The sequence below is a fragment of the Sturnus vulgaris genome, chromosome 6 (assembly GCF_052056855.1).
Source record: "Sturnus vulgaris isolate bStuVul1 chromosome 6, bStuVul1.hap1, whole genome shotgun sequence".
Taxonomy (NCBI): Eukaryota; Metazoa; Chordata; class Aves; order Passeriformes; family Sturnidae; genus Sturnus; species Sturnus vulgaris.
In genome coordinates this window covers 20,063,665-20,091,626 of record NC_142248.1, presented here as the reverse complement: position 1 = coordinate 20,091,626, position 27,962 = coordinate 20,063,665, and the positions used below count along the sequence as shown (strand labels likewise).

The 27,962-nt window shown below is 34.4% G+C and overlaps 2 long non-coding RNA genes across 6 annotated transcripts in view; one reads left to right on the top strand and one right to left on the bottom strand.

Moving 5' to 3' along the window:
- The window catches only part of LOC148223342 (uncharacterized), a 58,456-nt gene extending 32,214 nt beyond the window's left edge, over positions 1-26,242 (top strand). The window contains exons 4-6 of one of the 3 annotated variants that reach the window (XR_015804542.1): positions 7,252-7,372; positions 22,433-22,628; positions 24,242-26,242. This is a non-coding gene — a long non-coding RNA (uncharacterized LOC148223342). The remainder of the gene's footprint in view (positions 1-7,251; positions 7,373-22,432; positions 22,629-24,241) is intronic. The other 2 variants (XR_015804543.1, XR_015804546.1) reach the window with 2 other exon arrangements.
- LOC148223341 (uncharacterized) overlaps positions 1-27,962 on the bottom strand; it is a 103,296-nt gene that overhangs the window by 67,240 nt on the left and 8,094 nt on the right. The window contains exons 3-6 of one of the 3 annotated variants that reach the window (XR_015804540.1): positions 27,535-27,752; positions 14,372-14,551; positions 4,649-13,014; positions 1,915-2,249 (exon numbers count right to left, since the gene is read on the bottom strand). This is a non-coding gene — a long non-coding RNA (uncharacterized LOC148223341). Of the gene's footprint in view, positions 1-827; positions 2,250-4,648; positions 13,015-14,371; positions 14,552-25,581; positions 27,753-27,962 lie in introns of those variants that run through there. The other 2 variants (XR_015804541.1, XR_015804539.1) reach the window with 2 other exon arrangements.

Below are 27,962 nucleotides of genomic sequence, written 5' to 3'. Positions count from 1 at the left end.
TCTGGACTGAACATCTGAATTTTCCACATAGCCAGTGGGGTAAAAAGAATATCTTTAAAGCCTCCTTATAAAGTCTTCCTGATTTTGTATCTCAGCCTGTGAGAGTACCCAGCTCTCAGTGGGCCATCTAGAAATCTTAAAATATTAGAAGACATAAAAATATAAGTTATAACTAGTGAGTGCAAATCAACTTGTATCACATAAAATACGCAATATATCTGCTGATTCTAAGCATGTTTTACATAGTGAGTCACTCATGCTGCCCTAAAAAGGCAAATTTAAGTCTAAACCAGATATTTTTCCATCATACACATTATCAAGTAGCTGTCTTCTTTTAAACACTGAGGAATTCTTTAATGATATTTTCCCTCCATCCAATTGACTTCTGCAGATAGACAAGTCGAAGTACATAATTTTATTGATTACTTTCTCCTCCTAAACTAATGTATTTATTTTTCATAACACGAATTTCAATAAAGGACTACAAAGAGGAAAACATCCTCTTTATTAATATAGTTAGGAATATACACTTATTAAAAATAAATAGGAAATATTTATTTGGCATGCCAGAGTTTAAAAATACACTCTATTGAGGTGACCTTAAATTCTGTATCTGACGAGATTTTATCTTTTTAAGCAGCTGCATTTTATTTTTGTAAGTATACTAAGAAATGTTGATATCATCTACTGGGGAAAAAAAAAGTGTAAGAAATAAAACCCTGCAGCTATGAGAAGAGTTTATAATTATTTTGCAAAAGCATGTCCTACATTTATGAATAAAAATATGATTTATAATCCAGATAAATTACTTCTGTAATCACCAGGGGTTGTTTTTCTTCTTTTATTCTTAAAATGAACATAGATCCCAGTTTCCCAGGATTGGAAGATATATGCATATTTTAATTGTGACCAATCAAAGTATGCAAAACCTCTCCAAAGTTATAAATCTTACAATGCCTTACATGTATGCACTTCACAAAGCGCAGTGTAGTAAAATTTGGTTACAGAGACAGCATAATAAAATATGTTTTTCTAAATGTGCTCTTTTATCTGAAAGGGATTTAAATAGCAATAAGATAAGTTCCTTTCCTAAAATGAAGAGCAAGAATGATGTTCACACAACAAAATAAATCCACCAGAAAAAGTGCTGGAAACAGTAATATATGTTCTTATCATATCATGAGGCTAATATAATTTGTTATGCTAAATTTAACTTGAATGTTTCTCATTTATTTTAATTAAATAACACTTGAAAAAATGTATGCCAAAGGACAAGTAATTTATGTCGTTTGAAGGGGAAAAAAAGATGTTTCCTGTACAGTTGCCTAACAGTCTCTTCTTAATCTCACCCTTGCTCTCACTCTTCCTATTTTTTTTTTTTTTTATATTTGGGCAGAATAAACGGAGATTTACAGTTGCAGAGAATTGTTATGCTTAGGACAAGTCAAAACTCCAGATTATGGGCCTTGTGAAAACTCTTTAGAATTTTCTCATTGATTTAGGTATATATTAAGAATAGGGATTTCCAAAGTATTATTCAAGCTGTGTGATTTCCTATGAGATTGTTATTTATCAGACAGTTCAGTGTAGTAGGACTATTCTATTTTACACGTTTGTATATCAAAGCAATCATTGTGTGCTTCTTTTGGTATGGCAGTAAGGAATGGGACATTTGTCTTCTGATTCTCTTGTCTATTGAAAGACTGCCTTGTTTCTGTTGGGTTTTAGTTTGGGGTTTTTGCTTGGTTGGTTGTCTTTTTTTCATTTTCTTCATCTAGGTCATTTAACCTACTTGAAAAAGAGTAACAGCAATGCACCTTTCAGTTGAGCTTGACTGTGTTGATAGTTCTTAACTCTCTGAGAAAATAATACCTTAATCCAGATCTGCCCTACAAAGATATGCTTTATCCTTACCAGAGAGTAAGCATGTCACAAGGCAACAGCTGTTGGGAACTCCAGGTACCCTTCTTAATACACTGGTCTTTGGTTTTGATATCTGTGTAAAGTCAGTGCTAGCAAAGAAGGTGGGCTTCATATTGTTTTGAATCACCTGCAGGGAAAACTTGGGTCCTTCTTCCATGAGAAAGTGCTGGTTGTGTTCATGCTGCTTTCATCACTGTAGTCACACTACTTGGCAGTGGCTTTGACCTCAACATCTGTAATATTCCCGTTACACATGTTATTTTTCTTCTGGGTCTCCTTTCTTCTTCACACAAGATTATTTAGCTCGCAGGATACTACATGAGGTCCTGAAATAAAGCAGGAAATAAAACTGAGAATACCGAAAATTTTATGGGCACTCATTGAAGTTAAAATTTTCCAAACACACTTCATACCTGCAGGCCAGCAAAGAGGTAGTGGATAGATTAATGAAAAAACCCAAATTGCTGACTTCCAGAAAAAAAACATTGTGAGTGCCAATGTAGAAGACTTCAGAATCTAGAAGGTCCATCTGTGATACTCCTAAATTACTGATAATCTCTGGACAACCTCATTTTCATTCTGTCTCTATTAGCAGTACCCAGGCCAGGACTGGTTAATTCACAAAGCTGATAATAGAGGCAAGAGCAAAATAGGTGTATTGTAGGCCCCAGAAACATATTTAATATTTTATGTCTCTCTGAGAGCAAGTATAAATAGCCAAGTGAGTCTATAAGCCTACACATCAGATCAAAAATCTACATATTTGATATCATAAAAAATCTAAAATTTGTTAGGAGACCATAAAATTCTACTCTGAAATATCCTGTCCCTTCTAAAACAAGGATTATCTCTGAGGGATACTATAACCATGAAATAATGCAGGTTTCTGCAAATTCCAAGCAATGTCTTATAAAAGGGATGCACAGTCTTGGAAAACTTTATGTAAAAGTAGAACAATATTTTTTGGCATTTCTAAGTGTTCTAGTAGTTGTTAATTTATCTATAAGATGCAAAATTTTTACAAAGAAACCATAATACTTCTATGACTGGACTTTATTTAAATGTCACTTCACCCTAAACTCCTTTAATTGTACATAATACTTAAGGACATTTTGCAATACTGAATGTTGAGATATTTTATTAAAATCGAAATCTGCCTACCCTTTCACTTTCTAAAATTAGTTAAGATATAATATAATCTTAGTCTATTACAAGAGATGCATAAACCACTGAACAATCTAAGTATTAGCAATGTAAAAGATTACTCATTTTTTCCACACATTTTCAAAGACATTCAAAAGAAAATAAAAGAAAATTCAAACATAGAAAAAATTATTTAATATGTCAACAACAAATCTGGCAAAATTCTAAATCAAATAAAACTAAAAAGCATTAGTTTTATAATAGTTCTGATTCAGTTATGAAGTCTACATTATATCTATAACCTTGTAGCATAAGTTTTTATACAAGTTTTAATGGGAAATGGAAAAGCAGATCTTGCAGAGCTGTCATGTTTCCCCTGTAAAGCTGGTTAAGGAGGTGGAATGGCTAGAACTGGACTCTCATCCTTTGTCTGTGCTGGTCTGTATAATCTTACTGACTCATCAAGAAACATTTGCTGTGCCATGGAAAATAAGGGAGTTTCACACTGCCTCCCTGCTGCAGTGAAGAAAGAAAGATAAATAAACCTCTGAGGGTGAAGTGAGGCACAGGGTTTGGAATAAAATGTTTACCAGTTTTTCCCTTCTCCATATTTTTCTCACATGCTAAGGCTTGTCTCCTTGTTTAGTCAATGAAGGTCCTTCAGAAGGGTGTTTTGAGCATCTAAGTCTGAACTAGAGTATCTCACAAAGCCAAATGAGGCAAACATCCTGCTGAACAACAATCCTCCTGCCAGCCCAATATATTGTATGCTGATCTTTGTCTAGACTGGATCGTGCACTAGTAAGTGAGGGTCTCTACATGTATAATTCCAGTCTTCTTTTTCCTCTGAAGAAAAGTAGCATGCCATTGCATGAGCTCAGAAGGTGTAAGTGAAGGCAAATTTCAAGGACTCATCAACTGATTGGTCCCGTGGCCTGCTCTAATTTTTCCATGTTGTGTGTACTTGCTATACTGTCTCCCATCTCCTAGATATTTTAGATGCCTCATTTCCAGCCAACCTGTCACTCCCCAGACCCTCTATCATTTAGTTTTATCAATGAGTGAACACCATTTTGTGGACTTTTTAGGAAAAAAAGGGGGACGTAAGGCTTCTGAACTTGATTTTTTCCTTTTCTGTACATTCTTAAAACCCAATGCTAAAAACCCCATGTGCCTTTTTGTTTAACTTACTGTAGGCCTTTTTAAGGAAGTTTTAACAGTGCCAGTAACACACGTCTTTTATTTCTGTTTCTGAGTGACTAATACCAGGGCAGTTACTCATTCCCAGAGAGAACAAGGCATTCAGCTAACCTTCTTCTGTATAATAAATAGTGGTGAATATTGGGGCTTGTCCTGTAATTTTCACAAATCAAAAATTTCCATGCATATTAATGAATATTTTGGATTTGTGAGAAGTGAAGGATTTAGTTTCCCAGGTAAATGCAATAAGCACCACTTTTTCTGCTATTTCATGATGCTTTTGAGTTAAAAGGAACTCTCCCATTTTAGGCTTGCATTGAGGAAACTAGATGATGGGTAATTGGCTGCTTCCAAAACTGAAAGAAAGTTTTTATTAAAGTACCATTTTTCAAAGTGATTAGACTGAATGCTATTCTTCAATAGGTTCCTAATTTTACAGACAGTTCCTAAGGGAGGGTTTACAGGAATAAAAAGATCAGTTAATACCTGAAAAACAGAACACAAAGAAATAGGAACTGAATAAGCACCTGAGGACATGAACTTATGATCATGCAGTATGAGCGGAGTTTCTTATTTCTAGTTTTGATTTAAAGCTATAAAAATTACCCCTTTTAGGTATAGCTAAAAAAAAAAAAAAAACTAGAATTGGGAGCTGGAACTGCAAAAGCAACTCAGCCCTGGATATACAGCTAGTCAGGAATTAACATATATAAGAAATTCAAAGACTGTTAGTTCAACATGGTAAAATAAATAAGGTGAGAAAAAAAAATGTATAAGCTCTATGACAAAGGTTGGTTTAGAAGAAAAAATGAACAGATAAGGCAAATTATCAGGGAAAGAAGGATTCTGTTAAGTGGATTAGCAGGCATTATAAGGGAAACTGGTAGTCTTAAAACTTTCATTCTTCTCATGCATATTTCTTGCTGTAAGCATCTGCAATTTGAGGCTAAAAGTCCAAAATATAGTGTCAAACTAATTAGAAATGAGTTACTTACATTAATTCTGAAAAACTAAGTTGGTGGTAGAAATAGAAACTGTGGCACTGAGTAAGGTACAAATGCTAAATAGATGCTCAGAAACTTTTCTCTTTTTGTAGAGAAAAGTGCTATATAGGAAACATTTACAACAATAAAAATGAATCTCTGTGCAATAAATTTCAAGCTATCTTGAACTTTATTTTGTCCCATACTTCATCCCTGCTCCAGTGAAGTCAGCTGGAGCTTTGCCCTTGAATTTGACAGCAGCAAGCTAAGACTTTAGGCTTAAAAGTTTATATTGTAGACAGTATTATGGCTTGTTTACTCACTGTCTACCAGCAAAATCAACACTGATGTCAGCAAGCATTCTTAAATTAAATAATTGCTTTCTGGGGCAGGGAGAATGTATGTTGTTTCCTTAAATCTGAAAGCACTTGGATATTTTGCCACTTTGTCTTTATTTATATGTTCCTAAGATGTCCTGAATAAAATTGAATAGCTTGGCAAACTGCAGTAGCTCAGAATATCCATTTTACTTTGTTTTCCTCTCAAAAATGTCTACCAACACACTTTACAGGGAATTTAATATAAACTCTTGTTGGAATTCCACCTGATATTCTGGACACTAAATGCAAAATTAATGTTTATACAGCAACATATTTCTGCTTATGTGTGTGTGTGTTGTGTGTGTGCATCCCTAAGAATATACGTGCTTGCAAATATGTATATTTTTTTTTTTTCTGAGTGAAATGGAGAAATTTTAAAACACTAAAAGAAAATATGTAGCATAGTATTGTTTTAGTAGAGTTTCTCCACCTTTTTCAATCACAGCTTGCTGTCACTAGTTTCTGCTCCAGCCCCAGGGTTCATTACTGGCTCCTTGCTTTCTCTCTCTATTTCTTTGCCTCACACTTTCGCCAGTAGTTCCAGTAATGTTGGCCAAATGCCCAAACCAATAATCTAAGTTGAATTCTGCTGCCATAGTCTAAAGCTATAGGGATATCTCAGCAGCGTGCTCTTTAGGGCTTGTGGCTCCCAGTAAACATAGCCCAGAGTGCAGTTGGCCTATCACAGAGCCAGAAATGACTGAGAAGAGATTATTTATGCTATAAACCGTGCTGTGTCTTGTTTGGAGCATAATTATACTTCAGTACTGACAGATATCACACTGTTTGAAGACTGCTTAAAAAGATGTACTAAAAATCCCAAAAGTTTTGTTTTCTTGTATTTTTAACTCAGCCATTTTGGTAATAATGTCACCATAAACTTTAACTGCATTCCAAGAGATCGAAAACATCCTACTTTTTGCATTAAATAAAACATGCAAATAAGTAAACTGTATACTCATTTTGGTTTCAGGCTTTTTCATAATTTCCATAGTAATCTTATGTACTGAAAACCATAAAGAACAAAACACATTTAAAGAATATAAATGTGATGTTCAGTGCAATGTCATTTGGATTAACGGATCCAGATGTAATACTATTGGAATAAAAGCATCTAACATCTTAACTCTGAATTTGTTTCTGTCTCAGTAAGCATGAAGTATTATTTTTATTTAGACTTTGTTATATTCCTCAGAAGTAATCTCTACCCCAAAAATACTGTATGTACTGCTTTACTTCACTACCAAGATTTTCTTTTATAAATCCTCTAAGCACTGTCTCAGTGCTTCAAGGGAGAGCACTCTGAAAGATACAAAATACAAAACATGAACAGCATCTCAAACAATGTGTATTGTGTCAAGGCCTTGCACTCTGAAATTTTGTATTGTAACTATGTAACTCATCCCATCTATTAATTCAAAGAAAGTACTGCAGAACTATGCAGTAAGACACATGGAGAAGCAAATTTTAGTATATTCTTTCCTTTCTTTTGACAAATCAAACCTATTTATACATGAAAGTTATTAAAAGTTATTAAAATTCCTAAAATTTTGTTCTAAATTTCAAATTATGCAAGATCAAAATCAGTCATGAAGATTCTTAGATTTATTCTTTATTTCAAGTTACAATAAAGAAGAGGGAAGAAGATACAGTGGAATTGAAAAGTTGGAGCAGAAAAGAGCTTTATGCAGTTGCACAAATATTTTACTGAGGACAAGAAATTTGAATTTCCCCTTGGTGAAGGTAAGCTGGGCTAATAAAGGTTTGCAATTTGACTCTCGTTACTAGCTAGCCAAAAGGGACAGATAATGTTTCCAGGGCTGACATTTGCAGAATTCCTCCTTCTGAGGAATCAAGCTTCATTGTGTTTTGGATCACCTGGTGATGGTGGCAGCGCTGAGAAAATGTATTTCTACATGAACTAGAAATGAAGGAAGCCTTACCTTGTCCAGTTCCATACAACCACTGGTGTTTGGTTGGCTCCCAGAACCACAACCAGTGAAAAAACCTCCCTTTTCCTGAAGGCAGACATCACAGAATCACAGAATCATTAGGCTGGAAGAGACCTTCAAGATCATGGAGTCCAACCCATGCCTGAACACCTCAACTAAACCATGGCACCGAGTGCCACATCCAGTCTATTTTCAAACACATCCAGGGATGGTGACTCCACCACCTCCCCTGGGCAAACAATTCTGGTACTTTATCACTCCTTCCATGAAAAACTTTTTTTTATAATATCCAACCTATATTTCCCTTGGTGTAGCTTAAGACTGTGTCCCCTCATTCTGTCAATTGCTGCCTGGAGAAATATAGAATATATTTCCAAATATATTCTATATATATTCTAATATAAAGAATATAGTTCCAAATTTTTGTTTATGCACATATAATCCAAAAATGTTCATTTGTTCATTCAAAGGAATCACTTTCCAATAGGACAGAAAACACACAGCAGGACAGAAACTTACCAACATCAAATTGTAATTTAAGGACCACAGTTTGTATCTGTCCATGAAATAGACTGACGTTATTGGATCATTCTTTCTATCCCTCTCCTGAATCCATTCAACACCTATCCTTGCTGCTCTAAAACAATCAACCAGTATGAAATTTAGGTGCTATACTAGCAGTTTAGGATTTTTGGTTACTTTGCTGTCTTATGCTGAACACTTTCAAACACTGAAAGTCAGGTGTCTTTTAATGCTGAGCCTCAAATGATGAAGGGTTTTCAAAAAGTAACCTCTCATGTCTGGCTTATATATAACAGTATAGAAGATAGCTAGGTCTCAGCCTGAGCTATTCCTTGAGATGTGTCCTTGGTGACCATTTCACTTTCTGTGACTCAGGGTATACATGGTTGGGAAGCTGCAAGGCCCACTTGCAGCAAGGAATGGTGGCAAGGTTAATGACTGAGTGAATCACTGTGCAAGAACAGAGAAAAAGCCAATTCACAGTGGTGGTGGGCATAAAAGAAGACAATCCTAAAGGGGAGATCCCTCATGAAACAAAAGGGTTGAGCTGTCTGAAGTGCTGCCTTCTGAGTGTAAGCATGTTAACTGTGTGGCCATGTCACATCACTGTGGGGGGATCATATCGAGCTGTGAGAGATCAGAATGCATCTAATACATTTTCCCTAAGTAAATGAGGGGATAGTAAAGAATGCGACCCAAAATGAAAACAGTAAATTGCTTCAGTAGCAAATTATTTTCAACAATTACTATAGGGTAAAGTCATTTTAGTTAAGGGACAGAAGAATTCTATTGTTCCATAAACATTCAGAACGCGAAGCACACATTTTGATGCATTCTCCACCTGTATGATGCTCCCGCTCCATTTTCAGTTACTCTGTATCAGTATAGGTCCACTGATATCCAAGGAGGCAAGCAGAAGTATTCCAGGCAAAGATCTTTCCCTATAGTTTGTAACACTTAAATGCAATTTCATCTGTCAAATGTAACCTTTTAGATACCAGGAGGAAATTTACCATAGCTCAAATATTGAATGAATATTTTGAAATGCAATTTCAAATGAACTTTATGATACTTTCTCTATAGAGAATTTTAGAAACAGTTTGAACTAATAATGATGTTTTGATAACTTCACTGCAGTGGATGCAGATATGAGCACATGGAACAGCTCAGCTGACAGACATGGGAGGGCACTTATTCTCAAAAGAGAGATGCTGACTAATGCATGTGAGAAAGAAACTGCTGAAGTAAATATAGATTAAAAAAACATATGTGGATGTCATCATACTGGCACATAGTATGGGTTTAGGCTAATTGAAACCCAGCTAAGATGATTTAAACTAACCTGTCTGGCTTCATCCTAAAATGGATTAAGAGCATTTCCACAACCTACTAATTACATCCAGCTATTAATCCACTTGAGCTGACAGGTTAGTATCAACCAATTTCGTACCCCAACGTATTAATGGAGAACTCCAAATCCTTGTGATTATTGACTTAATTGGATAAAAACAGTATATAAGATGTTCTGGGAGCAATTTTTTAGACCTCAATGAATCACAAGGCAGGGGCAGCATGGGCAGAAGCAGCTACCAAATTGAAGAACTGCATGTACCTATTAAAAATAATTTGTTTATTTACTCTGCATAGACAAATACTATTACCCAAAGTAATTTTTTTGTCTGATACTTGAAACATAGGCTATATTTTTATTTTTTAGTAGTCAATCCTAAAGATTATTTGGTGCCAGGGGTTCTTTTAGTAGATAATTAAAGATAAAGCAGCATCTAAGTAACAAAATAATTTGACTAATAAATCGACTGAAGGAAACAAAGTTCAGGTAAATAATTCTATCTATGTAAAGGACTTTATAAGATTTATAATGTGTCTACAGATGAAAAAAATGATAACAGGGTTTTATCTTGTCATCTGTAACATGAAATTCATAAAGTCATTAATTCAAAATTACTAATGAACACCTACAAAAAAATTCAACAATGTGTGACTTTTATTTTAAAGGATCCTAAAAATAATTGTGGAAGTGATATCTTATTTTTAAGTACAAGTCCATAACAGCAGCAATGAATATGTGCACTAACTCATAGAGAGTGTGTAAACACACTTATTCATCTGAAATATCATGGACAAGCTTAGATAAGAATTTCAACTATTACCATTTATGCAATTACTGTAGATGACTTTTCACTAGACAAGCGAGCAAAATGAGAAAGACCACAGCACTCCAGCTTGAATGGCTCTGACAGCACTGAGTCCTTGCTTTTCCCTGAGCATCCCCGAGGTCCTCAAGCTGGGACTCCCCTCATCTACCCATGGCCCCTGCCCAGAGGGGCTGGAGCAGGCAGTGGGAGTCAGACATCTGTGGAAAGCCCCAACGTTACAATCTCCCAGGGAGCAGCCAGGCTGTGTGGCACCTTTAGGCACCTTTGCAAAAATACCTTTACTAATACATTGCTACCAACTATAATACATCTTTTAGGAAAAGAAGAATTTTTAATTTTTTGCAATCAATAACTTAATTTTTGGGAAAAATATGTATTGATTGATAATATAATAATTTTCTGCATATGGGTTAATATGCTATTAATTTTCATCTGCATATATTCATAGAAGATACTTACTGTGCAACAAGGGTAATAAACAGAGATCATAAGACACTGCAAGGTTTTAAAGCATAATTTAGGCAGACTTGAGGCTCCTACACGCAGTAGCAGGGTAATGTGCACACTGAATGATTTGTAGGTACTCCTGAACAGAAATGCACTAAAAAGGAAGAGCAGATGCTGCTTCCAGCACTTTCCAACATCGATGTGGATTTTATGAACATTTTCAGCCTGTTCAACTCTAAATTAATATAGTAATAAACCTATTAGAATTCTCTGACAGAGTTACTGACTTCTAGATTACAAAACTAATACTGTATCCTATCAATGGCCAAAGAAATTTGAAAAATAATTAAGAAACCAGATAACTTTATTGGCTTAGATGGTAAACCAAAAACTTGGGAGACAAAAAATATAAAAATATGTTAAGTTTGACAAAGAAACAAATCAATAACTTTAACCTGAACAAGCAGTATATCTATTATATATTTTTATGCTAGGATATTGCATACATTGCTGGAATGGTAGAACACTGGCAGCACTCTACCTTCCTTGAAGCATAAAAGAGGGAAAAACGAGCAAGGAAATCAGTGTAGAAAATTAAATGATTGTTTATTAGCTGAAGCCTCTGATGCAGGTAAGATATGTTACCAAAAAACAGCTGCAGTCAAAAATAGTTCCTACAGCTGCTTAGCAGCTCTCCACACTTAATGACTTGTAAATAAGGATGCAGATGGTCAAAAAAAAGATTAAATATTGCTGTACTCTACTGGCATGGATTAAGACTTAAATGAAAGCAGTGAATTTATGGGTGAGATTTACACTTGATTTAGTTCTTTAAACTAACTGAAAGGGAATCAGGTTTTTCATCATTTAAAAGCTTTCTTAAAAAAAAAAAATAATTTTTTTCAAAAAATGAAACAACCTTGTTGTTCAACTGTAATATTAGTAAGGAAAGCCAATAAATGCAACTTGGTATGCTCAAAATAATTATTTTTTTTAAATTCTCTATAGAAGTTTTCCAGTTCTGCACTTCTGATGAGCTTAGCTTTAACAATTCATGTGCCTCTGCTACCTTTTGTTTGGTTTATAACCAGATAGCTCTAAGGCCTTGCCACCCATTCATTTTCAAGGCTCTCAAAGCTTAAATATGCTAGAAGGAAAATCTTTTGAATAGAGATTCTTTAAAGGTTTCTCCATGGTACAGAAAATTCAGGCCCTTATGCTAAACATCAAGTATCCAAAAAAGGAAATTATAATTTCTTTCTCTGATTTGGAGACACAACAGGCCATGAATACAGACAGAGCAAAACGTTTTGCAAAATGTTATAAAAATTTATCAAACTGTTCCACAAGTAGACAAAAATTTGTCAAACTACCTTCATCAGGATGCTAATTTCATACACTGCTTCAGCTTCCATCTGTAACTTCAATAAAGAAAAATTATATTTCTGAGAAAAAAACAATCTTCTGTACCTGAGCTCTCTGAGTCATGGAGAAGAACTACCCTCATGTATGGTTCACAGAGACTATCAAGGCTATCTGACATGCCTATAAATTATTTGCATTTCTTTTTTTTTGGGTTTTTTTTTGCTAATCTGATCATAGCTATATCCCAGAGGAAGAGTTTCATTAGTTTCATTATTTTTAAAGGGGATCTAAAAGTATTGGGATGTCTTGTGAAAATGCAGATTTCCATTAAAAGTTATATAAATAAATGAGTAAACATATGCTCTTCTGTAGAGAAATCTCAAAGTAAAAAATAAGATAAAAGGAGATAAAAATATAGAAATAAAAATTACTTTGTCATCCAAAAGATAATGAAGTTTTAAAGAAAGAACAAAAAGCCAGTCCACAGAACACTTTAGAAAAAACACAGTGTAACTAAAGCCAATAAAAATAAAGAAAGTTGTTGAATACGAATGATTACTAATTAGATATTGTTAAAGGCAACACTAACATTTCAGTTTTATGGTCTAACAAATCTAAACAACAAAAAAAGAACTCATATATGATAAAATCAGTGACAAGGTTACATTATTATAACAATATTGCATGCCAACAATCCAGAGGTAATACAGTAGTGAATCATGCATGAACATCCACATTAAAAAGGAATTTAGAATCCATATGGTGTAAATGTGTTTTTATGCATTTAAGAGATAACAGGCTTGCAGGTAACACCCCCCAGTATCCTCGAACACGTGTAAAATATTTTGAACTTGACATACACATGGGCAGCCACTTCTCCAGCAGTTTCTCTTCCTGTGGTTCCAGAGCAGTAATTTGGTCACTGCCAGATAAAGGTATTTAGTTGTAGAAGCATATTTTGAGTCCACAAACTCTTATTCACATTAGTAATATCAGTGAAGGTATTTGTCTGATGGAGGAATGAAATTACAGACATCCCTGGTCACTTTCAGCAATTATTATTAAATATCTAGAATAATAGGATGGAAAGTCATAACAGATGCCTTCCTGTTATTTTTTCATGACTCACAAATTCTCATTTAGTTACTAGCAGCATCTTTACCATACAAATTACAAATTACAGCATTTAAATGTAGAGCAGATGATAATAAAATTCCTTTCCATTACCAAGCAGTATAAGTGCTCTCAATGCTATATACAAATTGTCTTTACTCCAAGGAATTTGCACTCCTCATCACAAATGGCAGATAATAATTTGGAAGACATTCTGATATACCCACTGACACTGAGGGGAGAATGCCATTTGAAACCTGTGAGATAAATTTTCCAGCCCAGATGTTGTCTCAAATTTTCTTTTTCTTCTTTCCTGTCCATTCCACCCCCCGCCCCCCACTATTTGGTAATGTATCAAAAAGACTTTACAGGAAAATTCCAAGTTATAGGAAGGATGTGAACAAAAAGTGACATATTTTTTGAATAACTTTCCCTCTCTTGGAGTTTATCCTTGGATATGGTTCATTCCAACAGCTGAAACATATTCAAATAACGTATTTATAATAACACATGCATACACAAGGGAAGAAATATTTACTTAAAAAACACCAAAAGATTAATTAAAGCACTTTCAGTTCAGAAAATCCATGTTAAAATATCTAATGTGAAACATTAGCAGAAATATAGAATGAAAAACTAGGAACAGGACGAGACAACAGAAAATAAGGATGGTGACAAAGGATGGTGACAAAGTTTGGAAGTTTATAGGTCATGGAAGGCACAAAGGCAACATACTCGCTTGTTATACCCCAGTGAAAGTATAGCCTTCAGCACTGATGAATAGCAGAACAACTATTAAGCAGATGAAAACTGCCAAAGAAACTTCCCAAAAGAAAAACAATTATCATTAGGAATTTTATTGTTATTCTGAAGCAGCTGACTGCTGGAAAATGTAGCCATAAAAATAAAATATAGCTTCAATCTCTCATTTGCCTAAGCTTGTATGAAATGAGAAACTTCAACTTTCATAGCAGTTACACATGTCAAGTCTTTTTATTTGATGCAAGACAAAATTGCTCTCGTACACTAAATGCCAGGACTTTTATGTACATAAGGTGCATGCAGTAATGTGAAAGAGCCTGTGGCCCCTGCCCATGCAAGATGAAAGCTGCAGAGTCATGCAATGCTGCTCTGGGAATTTCATGCAGCAGTCACGCCGTGAATACCAGAGGTGAAAGGATCTGGTTCATGTAGAGGGCACATGTGAGCTGGCTCCCAGAGCCTGGCACTCCCAGGGAATCCTCTTGTGAGCTCTTGGGTGGTGCTCCAGGGGTCCCCTGAGTGTCCCCCTGCGTTCTGTACGGTCTGACTGGCCCGGAGATGTCCTAAGGGAACTTCTGAGCGTGCTGCAGTGGGGCACAGGAGATGCAGTCATTAGATCTCTGCACAATAACCAGCAGCTGAACGTCATGCTGACTTGCTATTCAAAGCTTGATGAAAAGGCCTAGTGACAGACTCTCATCAGCCTGTGACCACCTTCCCTCATGCTATTTCATATGCCAGCTTGCTATTTTGGTCTGCTGTTGTAACCAGACAGCACTCATCACTTCGTTCTTTTACATGCTCTCTGACCATGAAATAAAAAACATGATGTACCAAAAAAAAAAAAAAAAAAAAACCAAACACAAAAAAAACCAAAAAAACCCCAACAATAAAATAAAAATCACAAAAAACCAAAACAGAAAAAAAAACCAAAACAAAAAACCCAAAACAAAACAAAAAAATAAAAACAACAAAAACAAACCAAAACAAACAAAAAAACCCGCACAAAAAAAGCAACAAAAAAACCCCACAAGATTTGCAGATAATATAAAATACTTTTCCAGGGAAAGGTGGCCTCCATTGATATTTTCAACTACTTCATTTTCTTTGTCTACAAAGAAAATGTCACTTCTCACCATGAATTTGTACACAGGACCATGTGTAGTACTGTTGTTTTTATGTCCATATGTAGACTAGTAAAGAAAACTCTAACTGACATTAATAATTTCTATTTGTCTAAAAAAGCTTATTTTAAATCCCTTTTGGATGGCTGTCTATAAGCTACTGCATTAAGGAAAACTTCAGTGCTTCCACTTTATTCTGCCTGTTTCTTTGGTGCTATTCAAAGTCTCAATGAAAAGCCCCTCTTGCAGTTCTGCAGTTAAAACAACAAAGCACTGCCTATGTTTCTTCTTTAACACAGCTCTAAGGATTTATTCTTTGCTCCTTTATTCTTCCTTTTTCTGAAGTTTTCTTGTCCTTTTCCCCTTTAAAATCTCTTTATCTAAAGCTGAATTAGTTATTGCAGCTGGTTGGCAAACTGCCATAGTTTTCTGCCCTGACACTTATTTGTCAATTTCCAGTTGCCTTCAAACTTTTTACTTTTCTTAGATGTTATTTCTTTTTCCTCCTTCAGACATTCACTGGTTCAAGTTTTAGTCATTTTAATAGAAAAGCAGAAAAAAATTTCTCCCAGAAGGGAGAAAAGGAGCCATTCTCTATGTTGACAAAGGGAAAATAAAAATACTATGAGATTTATCCTTTGAAGACTTCCAGATGGCAAACTTTGTGCTTTTTATAAATACTTATAAATTGATCTTACTTTCAGGAAAGGAGTAGTCAAATCTGCTACTGTATTTGTGCTCTGACATCAGAGACAAGATATTTGTAGATCTTTTTCACAGGTTATTATTTTGCTTTATTCCATCTTAGTTTATTGTAGTTTTAAAACATTAGAGATTAAATATTTATTTATTTATTTTTAATATTCAGCCCAATTTCTTAGCTAAGGGTATATATAAAATTGCTACATTATATTTTAGTCCTCTATTAAAAAGCTTCTTAAAACAATTTGTCGATATTTATTTAAAATACACTATAGATTAATACATTTAAATGAGAAATAATAAGAAAATTTTGATTTGCATTATTCTTTGGAACTTAACAGAATTTCTTCTCTTATTCATTGTTTACTATGGATGGTGTGTTTCAAGCATCTCATAGGCTATTGTACCAACAGAGAGAGAGAAAGAGAGCCTATGAAAAAGTCTTTGAACATCAATATAGGGGTTTATGTAGGCACTGTGCAGCCACTAATCTGCCCACTCAAATAATAAGAATAGAATATTTAGCAAAACTGTCAAGGAGTCAGTGCCCAAATATAACACCTTTATTTTCTGTTCTTTAGTGTTCAGTTTTTAATCTCTTCAGCATAAGGAAAAGGCAGCAAATATCTTCACCACCAGACAGCCCTTTGTTTCTGATGTGGCTACTATAGAATTATTATTACAATTACTGTTAATAATAATTGCTATGTTAATTGCAATTTACAATTATATGGACACTGCACCTTCACTTTCTTTTGAAATGGAATAGAGTATTTCTCATGTTTTCAGAATGCAAATGGTAGGTATTTTTACCATCCCTATAGCTACAGCTTGCTGCAGTGGGTTAGAGTGCTGCATTCATTGTCACATCTTGGCAGATTGAATAGAATTGAAGCAGATGAAAAGAAAGGCCATATCGAAAGAAGAGAAAACAGGGTTACAGCTTTCACAGCTTTCTTATATGTGAGGTCCTAGAAATTGGCTCAACTCACTGTGAAGTGGTGAATACTGGCAGCAGCTGTCCAGTAAGTGGAAGCATAAGTAATGATTACCCTTGTGGTCTGAGTTACTGCAGGACATGTCCCAGCTGACTTCAATTGTTAAAAGTTACAGCCTAATTAAACCTTACTGCTTGCATCAAGTATTTCTTCCTATATATCTGGACCAATCTGGTCTTGTGTGTCTATCATTATTTGTTCACTGCTTTTCTACTTCTACACATACAGTATCATGCCTTTTTCCTTTTAATTTCTCCTGGTGCTGTGCTATTTTAAAAATTATAATGACAACTTAAAATTGGCCCTTTTGGAAAAGAGCTGAGTCATAAAAATTAATGTCAACTTTTCACTTAATGTATCCTAAGTATTATTGGACATTCAATATACGAACTTCAGAGCAATGATGCACTATTTCATTCCATTGTAGAAAGGCAAAGCCATTGTTTCAACAAGTTGGTGTTTTTTTAAAAAAACATATTAAGATGTTTGGAACAAGCTTTGACTGGTATCAATATTTTTTTAAGTTTTGTCGTAATATAGTTGATTCAATGAATTTAATGTACCAGGAAAAAACCACAGTAAATCAGTATAAAATTAGGATAAAGAGATTTTAAAAACTCAGAAAGTTTAAAGTAACTTTAAATGGTCTTAACATTAAATGAGCATATTCAGAATGGAAAATATTGCCCTTAAATAAGAAGTCTAAAAAAAAAATTAATTGAAATTGCTCTCATTTGGATTTTTCAAAAGTCTAAGTGTAAATTGCAGTTCTCTGATAGATTAATTCTACTTTATTTCAACTTAATTCTTAATTTAGGTCTAAGTAATCAGGAAAACACACGTAAGTTTGAGACTGTTGAACCCCTAAGTATATTAGTTAATATTTTATGGTTTTCGCTTTTTTTTTTTTTTTTTTTTTTTTGGTAGGCCTGAAGATATTAAATGTTTTATGTATTTTAAGGCTTAATTTAATCCATACATTCAATACCCTGATCATCTGGATGAGTTGTTTTCTGTGGAAAGAGCAGAAGGACACGATCTAGTCAAAGTTAGTATCACAGTATTTTGGTTTGGGAGAGTGGGGAATGTAAACTCTATTTTTGATAGAGAACAGCTGTAATACAGATAAGATCTGAGTGCTCTAGGTTGCTGCCCTAATATAATAGAATCATAGAATCATAGTAGCTTAAGGGTTGGAAGGGACCTTAAAGATCATCTAGTCCCACCCTGCTGTCACAGGCAGGAACACCTGTCACTACATCAGGTGGTTCAAAGTCTTATCTAACTTATTCGTTTAATGCAATTTGGTATCTATTTTCCTTAACATGAAAATGCACAAATGAAGACTCCAAGCAAAACACATTTTCTGGGTTTAAGTAAAATGTACCAATAAGTATTAGGTTGATAATATGTGTGTTTATTTAATTTCTCCATCTAAACTCAGTTTCTTTTGTCCTTGCTCTGGTCTTCATACTCCTATCCCTTTAACTGTTTCTTTAGCAAGCCTTCCAAAGTTTCCTTATCCCAGTTTGTCTTACAGTGTCACTTTTTTTCTCTCCATAATCTGTCTTGAACCTTCTCTTTGTTCAGTTTATTCAGTTTGTCCTGATTTCAGAATTTTATAGGTCAGCTGACAACAACCATTTTGCTAACCCATTCCATCGCTCCCCTTTCACTTTCCAATCCCACAGCATTCTTGCTCCATTACTCTGTCTTCTGTCTCATATTTTTTACCCCAGATTATCACATTTCTCCTCTTCCCAGATTTAGTCACCAGATTTCTTAGCTTTTATTCGTAAATTCCTGTATAGTTGGTTGATTCTTGAAGGATCATTGATTATAGCCAGAGAAGCCACTATGAAATTGGGAACTTTCTAGAAAAATCAGTTAATTTGTCTCCCAGAACTTGGTGTGATGTTTTCATACCTGTTTTATTGGGAGGAAAAAAATAAGGCAAAACAAAAAGAGCAGGTTAAGGCATTCCTATTGTTATTCTGTTGATAGCAGAAATAGTTCTGGAATTTACAGATGCCAACAAAAACATCCAAACACATATAAAAGTATCAACAAAACACTGTCAGCACAGAGAGTCTCTAAAATATGTAATATCAAGGAATGTTTTCCAGATTTTGAAATATCACATACTAAAACTGTCTTCCTGCCAAAGTAATGCTCTAAAATATTAACATTACTTCCAGTTTTTACTCCCTAGACAGCATTGCCAAGGAAGAAAGTAGCTTCTCTGGGTCCCTTTTTTCTGCCTCTCATTCGGAAGTAGCCCAACCTGAACACATTAACAAAGTCTTTTGTTTTGTCTAATCAGGTCACAGCTTATAAGAAGCCATCAGGCATGGCAAAGAACCATTTAGAATATAGATTTTTCAGTGTATGTTTCTGCATTATCTGGGACAACACTAGATTAACACAAAATAAGATTAGCTTTGCTTCTAGAAGTGGGACTCTGACCTCTCACCAAGCTCAGGTGGGAAGGAAAGCCCAGCAGAAGACAGAGCAGAGAAAGAGAGAGGAACTCCTAGAGAAAGCTGCTTTTGAGAAAGAAGCGTGTACCCAACTTGCTGAATGTTTTTACTTCATCTGAGCTCTAAGACTACAGAATTATCTACTAGGAAAAAGAGGGTTGAACATTGTGCTGTATCTTTCTCAGAAAGGTTATAAGTTCATTTAGAGTAAGAGAAGCTGAGATAATGGCTGGTTTAAGGCCAAACCATTCGGATGTTGGTGGAAACACAACATTTTCTATCTGAAATAAAGCACTGATAAGACAACATTTACTCCCCTATGAGAATGTGTCGAATGAACTAGCTAAGTAATAATGCTCAGAAGTCTCAAAGGAACTAATGAATCATTGCCAATTTTTAACTTATCTTGGGAAACTGGGAAAGAGTGAGATTTGCAAAAACTTTCTTATTATCTAGAAAAGGATATAGCATAGAATTGGAAATTAACTATCCTACCCATAATTTCAGGTATATAATGGATTTGTTAATTCGTAACTTTGCTGGTAATGAACTGAAGTTTATAATTATAATTACTACTAGTCAGATTGTCCTTTTTATTTACCTTTTTTATTTTGTGACTTATTTCTCTGTTTGGTTTTGGTTTTGACTAGGGTATGGGATAGTAAACAAAGTATGTAATGTACACCTAGATTTAATTCCCTTACTACATGAAGTAAAAGTTTTTTGAATCAAATACTTGCATGGCATGAAATTGATCAGTGTGATGTAGTAGGATTAGAAACTGTTTTGATATTGATATCCAGGATCTTTTGGATACTTTCTTTGTTCCTGTTCTAACCTCTCTCTATCCGTATTTTATAGCTCTGGCTTCTAGATCCTTGAAGGGCATGAGCAAATAAAAAACTTTCATAAATTATATGCAAAAGTAACTAAAAAGAAAAAAAAGAAATTTGGAGCTCAGGGGTGAACATTATGAAAGTGGCTTAAAATAAACTAGCTTTATCAGTGTATATTGTATACAGTTTGAAAATTATTATGTATATAATAATTTAATTACTAGATTATTAGATGGTAGGCTAATAAAATGCAATGGATGTTTACAATTATGGTAATCCAAATCAAGTGATTGAAATTGTTAAAAAATTGACTTAATAAGTCCAACTGAAGAGGACTATGTCGTGAATTCATGAAAGCCGTTTGTATCTACAGAATATCAAAGCTGTCTTGAAATAACAATGACTAGAACCAGATTTTAAGTATTACCACAGATCATCATTCTGTGGTCCTGTGAAAAGAGAGCTAACAAAATATTTGAATAAAAGGGAGTGAAGATAAGAAATGCTGGGGAACATATGCAAAAAAACCCCAGGACCCCAAGAACCCCCAACCTCCCTTTCCTCCGACCCCCTAAAAAAATACAAATAACCCCCCCAAAAAACTCCACAAACCAAACCAAAATCCATCAGACCCAAAACCAAAATTACAGAGCTATGAATCTTGCATTATGGTGTGAGATGTAATTAAATTTATCTGGTGTATTGAAGGGAAGTTTAAGAGATGGGTTGATAAATGAGCATAAGTATTTTAATGTGGGACTTATATCTGACAGAACTCAGCTTTTTGTTCATGCAGTCAGAAACAGAACACTAAGTAATTACTAAGAATTGAAATTAGGATAATTCTTCTAGAAATAATACATGGAGTTATTGGAAGGCTTGGAATGGTTATGGCTTCCTTAAAGCAGAATTAGATGCAATTTCCAATTTGTGGAAGACATTCTACTACTGGAAAATATACACTGAATAATTATGGTATCTTTTCTGGTCTTTGAGGATAAGATTCAATCCCATTATGCTTTTGGGAGCTTATAAGGAAAAGTAGAGAATTTTCAAGTTGTAGCAGACTTTATTCCTCTCTACAATCTCATCTGCACACCACAGAGCAGTACACTATGTAAAATAATATTTCATAATTTAGGCTGTAAAGTCAAGAGGTTTTGTTTCACTTAATATGTACCTGTATTAATGTGTTGTGGTTAAAGATTTTTGATTTTTTCTCTCCTCTAGGGGATAGAATTGGTGACGTTTAGAGAAAGAACCACAGTTACAATAGTGTGAAAAAAGAACTGAAAATCACTGTTTTCTTCATTTCACTTTGAAAAATTTCTGCCCAGCTTGCTTTGCAGAGCACTGTGCAGTTTTACTTTCCTTCTAATAATGGAGACAATTCACTAGTCATATCAAGTCTAATTGATTATCTTGTCTTCAGGAAGCTCCATGCTTTCTAATTTTTTACTCAAGATACATCTATGAGGGTTTTTGTCTTAGCTTGATAAAATATAGTGCAAAATTTGATGACCTGTGATGTTGGGCACATACTTATTTTTTGGCAAGTATAAAGCATATTAAAATATGTAAATCAAATGGGTAATCAATAAGTATCACTAGGAACAAATGTACATATGGACACATGCAATAAGGTAAAAAGAGATATTTTAAGATGAATTTATAACATTATTCACCTATAAGGAAAGGTTGAGAGAATTGGGGTTGTTCAGCCAGGAAAAGAGAAGGCTCTAGGGTGACCTAATTGTGGCCTTCCCGTTCCTGAATGGAAAAGGATCTTTTACAAGAGCATGACAAGACAAAGAGGAATGGTTTATACTGAGAGTAGGTTTAGATTAGATATTAAGAAAAAAAGTTTGCTGTGAGGGTGGTGAGGCACTGGAAAAGACTGCCCAGAGAAGCTGTGGATGCCTCACCCCTGTAAGTGTGTCAGGCCAGGCTGGATGAGGCTCTGAATAACCTGATCTAGTGGAAGATATCCCTGTCCACAGCAGGGGATTGGAACCAGATGATCTTCTAAGGCTCCTCTCAACCCAAGCCATTCTATGATTCTATGATTATTTCACAAAAAATGTTGTTCACTGGTTTTTAATAATAAGGCTTTTGAGTATCTTTTTATAAGATTTCCCTTGTTGTGATATGATTACTTCTGCACATCTATAAGTCAACTACAAAAATGTTTGTTAAAAAATGTTTGACAACTCAGTTCTCAAATATCAAAGAAAGAGACCTATAGAGGACAGGAATTCAGTGGAAATGCAAAAAACACCTTTTTGTTTGGGAGCCTCTTACTCTTTTTTGCTTTTTGAAATGTAGATGGTCTCTGCTGGCCCTTAATGACATGCAGAAATCGAAACAGAAGAAAAGAATAGCAGTCCACCAAAAGCTATTATTCAGCCACTAATAATGAAGAACCAGTTCCTTCAAGAAGGTACAGCTAGTGTATCATATGGTGATATCCACAGAGGGATCCTCTTATAATCTTAGACAGCAATTGTTTTGGAGCATAAAGGTGAGATGTTTCATATTATTTATGATCTCTGTACCCTACCATATAAATTCTTACAATAGAAAAGCATATCAGTAATCTCTTTGAAATACATTTAGTTCAAGTTTTTATTCAGATCAAGTCTTGGACCTATTTAATATTGGAGGCTGCAGAGACTCTATGAAACTTATGTGTTACATCATAAAATCCGGTTACTGCTGTATCCTTGCTAGCCTTACTGGACAATAGACATTGAACAACAGAGGCAATCTATTGCTCAGTTGCCTATTCTGGGCCCTGTATTTGTTTCTGAACCATGGGAGAACAAGGGGGATATTTTTTCGAGATCTACTCTAGCACCTGCTACCTAAGCCATGGTCACAGGAAGTCCAACAGACTGCCCTTTCCCACCCTTATTAATCAATTAATTATTAATCTTGTGTGGCAAGAATCATAGAATCACAGAATATTTTGACTTGGAAGAGACCTGCAAGGATCAACAAGTTCAAATTCTAAGTGGCCCATACAGCAATTGAACCCACTCTTTGTTTAGCTGTTGCAATGAATATGTCTTTTAAACACATGACTGAATCTTTAGGATATATTATATATTAGAGGGTGGAAACTGAATTTTTGTTGTCTTTGTCTTTCTTTTTCTCTGGTGTACAGTTTATATTCTCAACCATGTTCACAAGGTGGCAGTTTTTAAAGTAGTTCTTTATTTAAGGCGTTAAAATTATTTTATGTGGCACACGAAATGTGACCTTACACATAGGGAGATTGTTGTTCCCTGTGATACATCAATGAATAGTATTGTAGTCTACTGTAGGCCTGATGAAATTCTTGCAAGATGCAGGAAGGATAATAATGATGTCAGCTGCAAAAGATCAGGAAGCACAACTTGGTTTGATGACTGCACCTTTAGTCTTTAATTTCCTCTTTCATTGGGCGGCAATCAAAAATTTCTGATTGCTTAAGCACACATTAAAACTTCCTTATATCTTAGTCATGCCAAAGCAATTGCTGCACCTTCTTGGAGAAAATTAAGATTATTTTGCCTACTAACACTTTTATGTGGACATCAGTGTCATCAGCGTTTTCTTCTGTGAGGCATAACCCCTGTGATAATCATACCCTTGCATGCTGGAACTATATTCCAACCTTACACCACAGTACTTGCCTGAAGTCAAATCTTATCACACACAAAAATTATGTTCTGTCTCAGATGTTTTGCCTACATAATCTTGTTAAAAAAAAAAATCAACTTGTATAAATTTTGCATGCATCCAATGAAAATATTCCCTTTTAGGAGTTAATTTCTGTATCATACATTATATAATTTTGATAGATGTCAAAAACAACCATGCAATTGAATAACAATATATTTGAATTGCTTTAGTACATTGAAAACGAAACTGTTGCTTTATTTTTTAAAATGAGAATTAATTGCTTAAGTCATGTAATTTTTCTTTCTTAAACTCTTGTCACATAACAAATTACAATAATAAAATAATAAACTATTTTTTAAATTAAATTATTCCAGAAACAGATATTCATCTCTGAATTGTGTTGAATATGATCACATATGTGAATAAAAGCCCATGTCAATTACGCTTTCACTATTCTTGAGTCAACAGGTTTCATGATTATGGAACTGTGGACTGAGGGAAAGAAAACTACAGTTAAGGTCCTCTTGGCAAGATTTTCCTGTGAAAAGAGCTTAGAAATCTTAGCACACTGAATAGTTGTGCTCCCTCATTCTTGCAGAAATTTCCTGAAGAAATTTCCTGAAGGTCAACTGCAGAATTCATAAGGCTTCAGGTATGGGTGGCTGTCCAGAACAAATGTTTAAACTGAGCCCAAGAGGAAAATTAAAGCAAATTTTATCTCTGGAACCCATCAAATCTATCCTGCACCAGAAAAAAACCACTTCTGAATGTTATTTTGGAGTTTCCTCAAAGTAACAGTAATCTTGCAGAATGATTTTGCCCTGTAGTAGATTAACCTGTCTGAGGTTATTAATATCTTATTATAATATACATATTCATTATTATTTTATTACACCTTATAGTCTGATACACATTGCATGTTATAAGTATTGCTATAAATAATAGTATTTATTATTGTTTTATTTAATCTTGTTCAAGCCTAGGCTTTTTATATAATTTTTTTTCAGCCTTATAAAAAAGAAAACATGGATTCGAAGTTTGCTATCTAGGTCTCCTTGAAAAATGGAGAGACCCTTACATCCATAAGTATTTCCCTCTTACAGCTCTCTCCCAGGCACCTTTAGAGGACAGCTCATTCTCAAATAACCTATTTGCCTCCAGTGACAGCAAGCTGAGTACAAGCAACCAGCTTAGCCTAGAAACTTAGCTTTTAGATGGCTGAAGTTATATGTCATGAAAACTTGCAGATTTATTTTTTTTCTCCTTTTCCTGTAGTAACTACATGTGTAACTATAATTCAAGGCTGAGAATGAGGATGCTGCTTTTGAAAATATTTTAACAGAGAAAAGGTAGAAAAGTTACCATGCTGGAAACAATAACATGATTTGCAGATCTATGTTTCTATTAACATTCGTATGTACAGACCCACACCGACTGCAGGCAGCTATCCTGAACTTATACGAAGACATAATAATCATACTGTAGAGCTTAGACATTTGCCTGTTACAGTGGATATACTTAGGCTGAGATTAATGATTTCTTAACGGAGAGGTTTCTAACCACTAGAGGGCTCAAATTGCTGTGATATTATGAATGAATACACACATAAACATATATATACTTACATACTCAAGGTATGTACGTCACTCATATGCATGTGTTTTATTTGTGTGTACACAGGTATAAGCACACATATATGTACATACTTGTATTTTAATAAATTATCTATTTTTCTTTTATTTTAAAGACTGGTCATTTAAATATAATTCAGATCCTAGAGATTTTTAATAAAACTGAAATTCACCAAATACAAGTGATATGCTTCTTTATTTTCATAAAGTAATTACAGTTTTTAATTTCATTCTGAGGTGGCTGGATTTACCCAGAATATTCATTTCATCAAAGTGAATATTGAAAACAATCACAATAAAATAATGTTCAAACTTCCATGACCAATGCCTGCTGTCATCATATGTTTTATTAAGGTATGTAAACAACACTGAATAACATGGACACAGTTGATTCTTTCATAAATGACTTTCCAGAAAAAGTAACACAGGGTTGCAGAATTGATCACATCAAGCATTTTTTCTTGATTATATGATTTATTCTCCTGGGAAATCTTAGACACACTAAACAAATGAAATGTTCATGGAATGCTGACTGTTTTCTTTCACTAATGTGACAATGGTAACAATGAGAGAAATGGCTTTCAACCATTTTTATGTAAGGCATAATCTTTCAAGATAGTGCAATCTAGTTCCCCCATGTTATGACAATGTAATAATGAATAATTTACCCACAAACTCCAATGGATAATTAACAAAAGTGAGACTTGACAAATACAAGAGTTTGAGGTATTGATATTTTCTATACATTTGCAAAGTAATATTTATCTAAGTATAATAAACTTGATCACCAAAGCAGTATTTCAAGAACAATGAAGTTTCAGATCATAATGATTAAAAATGTATGTTTTTGTAAAAATAGGAACACAAAATGTTTTACAGGCATGTATAGTTGTAATAAAAAAGTTTAAATAGTTTCTTCAGAATATTTGCCTGTGTAGAAAATTGTGCTAAAACACAAGAGAAGATAGTCTTTTTGCAACACTTTGGTGTTTTGATTATTTGTAAAAATTGTGTTGAGTCACATATATGAATAAAGATTACTCAAGTGAATGGGCATTTATGTAACTGAACAAAATCTTTAAGGGTTTGATACAGAATAATATCTTTGAATTTGGCAGGACCATGTGGCTACTGCCTAAATTGTTACTAGTACAGTTAGACGCTAAAAACTGAAAAAACCCTTACATGTTCATTTCCTAGAATTATCATCTTCTATTGTTTCCTTAAATTGTTAAAAGTTGTACCAAATGTTTCATCTTTATAACATGTTGAATTCTTAAAAGAGCACAATAAGTTAATTTGGGGGGTTGGAAGGGAGAACTTACATTAAATAGTAAAGCATGCTGGAATAACTATTGTCAAACTTTAAATTACAGTTTGTGGCAGTCTCATTTCTCTTAACACATTTACTTTACATTGAAAAATAAACTGATAACTTTTCAACTAAGCAAAGATATTTTTGCTCTAAGAATTTAAATTCTTGCACGTTTTGCTTAAAAATTAGTTTTACTGATTGTGTACGATGTTAGATTAGAATCATAATGTTTTAATGAAATCAATACAATTTTTTGTGTACTCTTTTTGTGTCCAATGCATTCTTAGTTTATCAGCTTGTTACTTGAACTTGGGAAATAACCTCACACACTGGATGACAGATATTAAAAGTGGGGGTTTTACTGACTGAATTGGCTGACATATTCATCACATCACCTTAGTTCCAAAAGTAATCTTGAAATCAATAAAGCAGACTGGAATATGCTGAAATTACTTTTACTAGACAAAAATTAAAAGTTTTGTCAATTTAAAACACATTTTCTTAAGTGGAAGATCCATTTCCCTAATGACAGCCTACTGATGTCAATGAATTTATGCCAGGAATGAGGTTCTATCCAGGTGAAGTTACCTGTTCCATGAGGCTCTTAAGAAAAAGCATCCTTATCATATCACACCACTGTACATATTGATCCAGTGATTTCATATTGATATCATTTTCCTTGATATAAGAAGAGCATGAAACTACTAGAGAGCATTCAGAAAAGCTTGACCAAGATGGTGAAAGGCAGGGAGAAGCAGCCAAGGTCACTTGGTTTGTTGGAGGTTGGAGAAGAAACGGCTGAGGGAAGACCTCACCTCAGTCTTCAGCTTCCTCAAGGAGAGCAGTAGAGGGGAAGGTGCTGATCTCCTCTCTCTGGAGATCAGTGACAGGGCATGAGGAAATGGAATGAAGCTCCACCAGGGGAAGTTCTGACCAGAACCAGATTAGGAAAAAGTGCTTCACTGAGAGGGTGGTCAGTCACTGGACCAGGGTTCCCAGAGAAATGGTCATGAAATCAAGTTCCAAGGAGCAGCTGCAAATATTTATTAACAGTTATAATAAGGGAATAGCAGTAATTTTCACAAAGATCTTACATGATGCAAGAATCATACTGGGTGCAAGGAACTGCAAATATGAATTTGCTTACAGGAGTGAGGACTGGAACTCAACTATATTGATGACTTTTTTACCACTTTCAAAGGAAGTACATTATTTTTCATTTCTTGTCAGTAATGCATTTTCA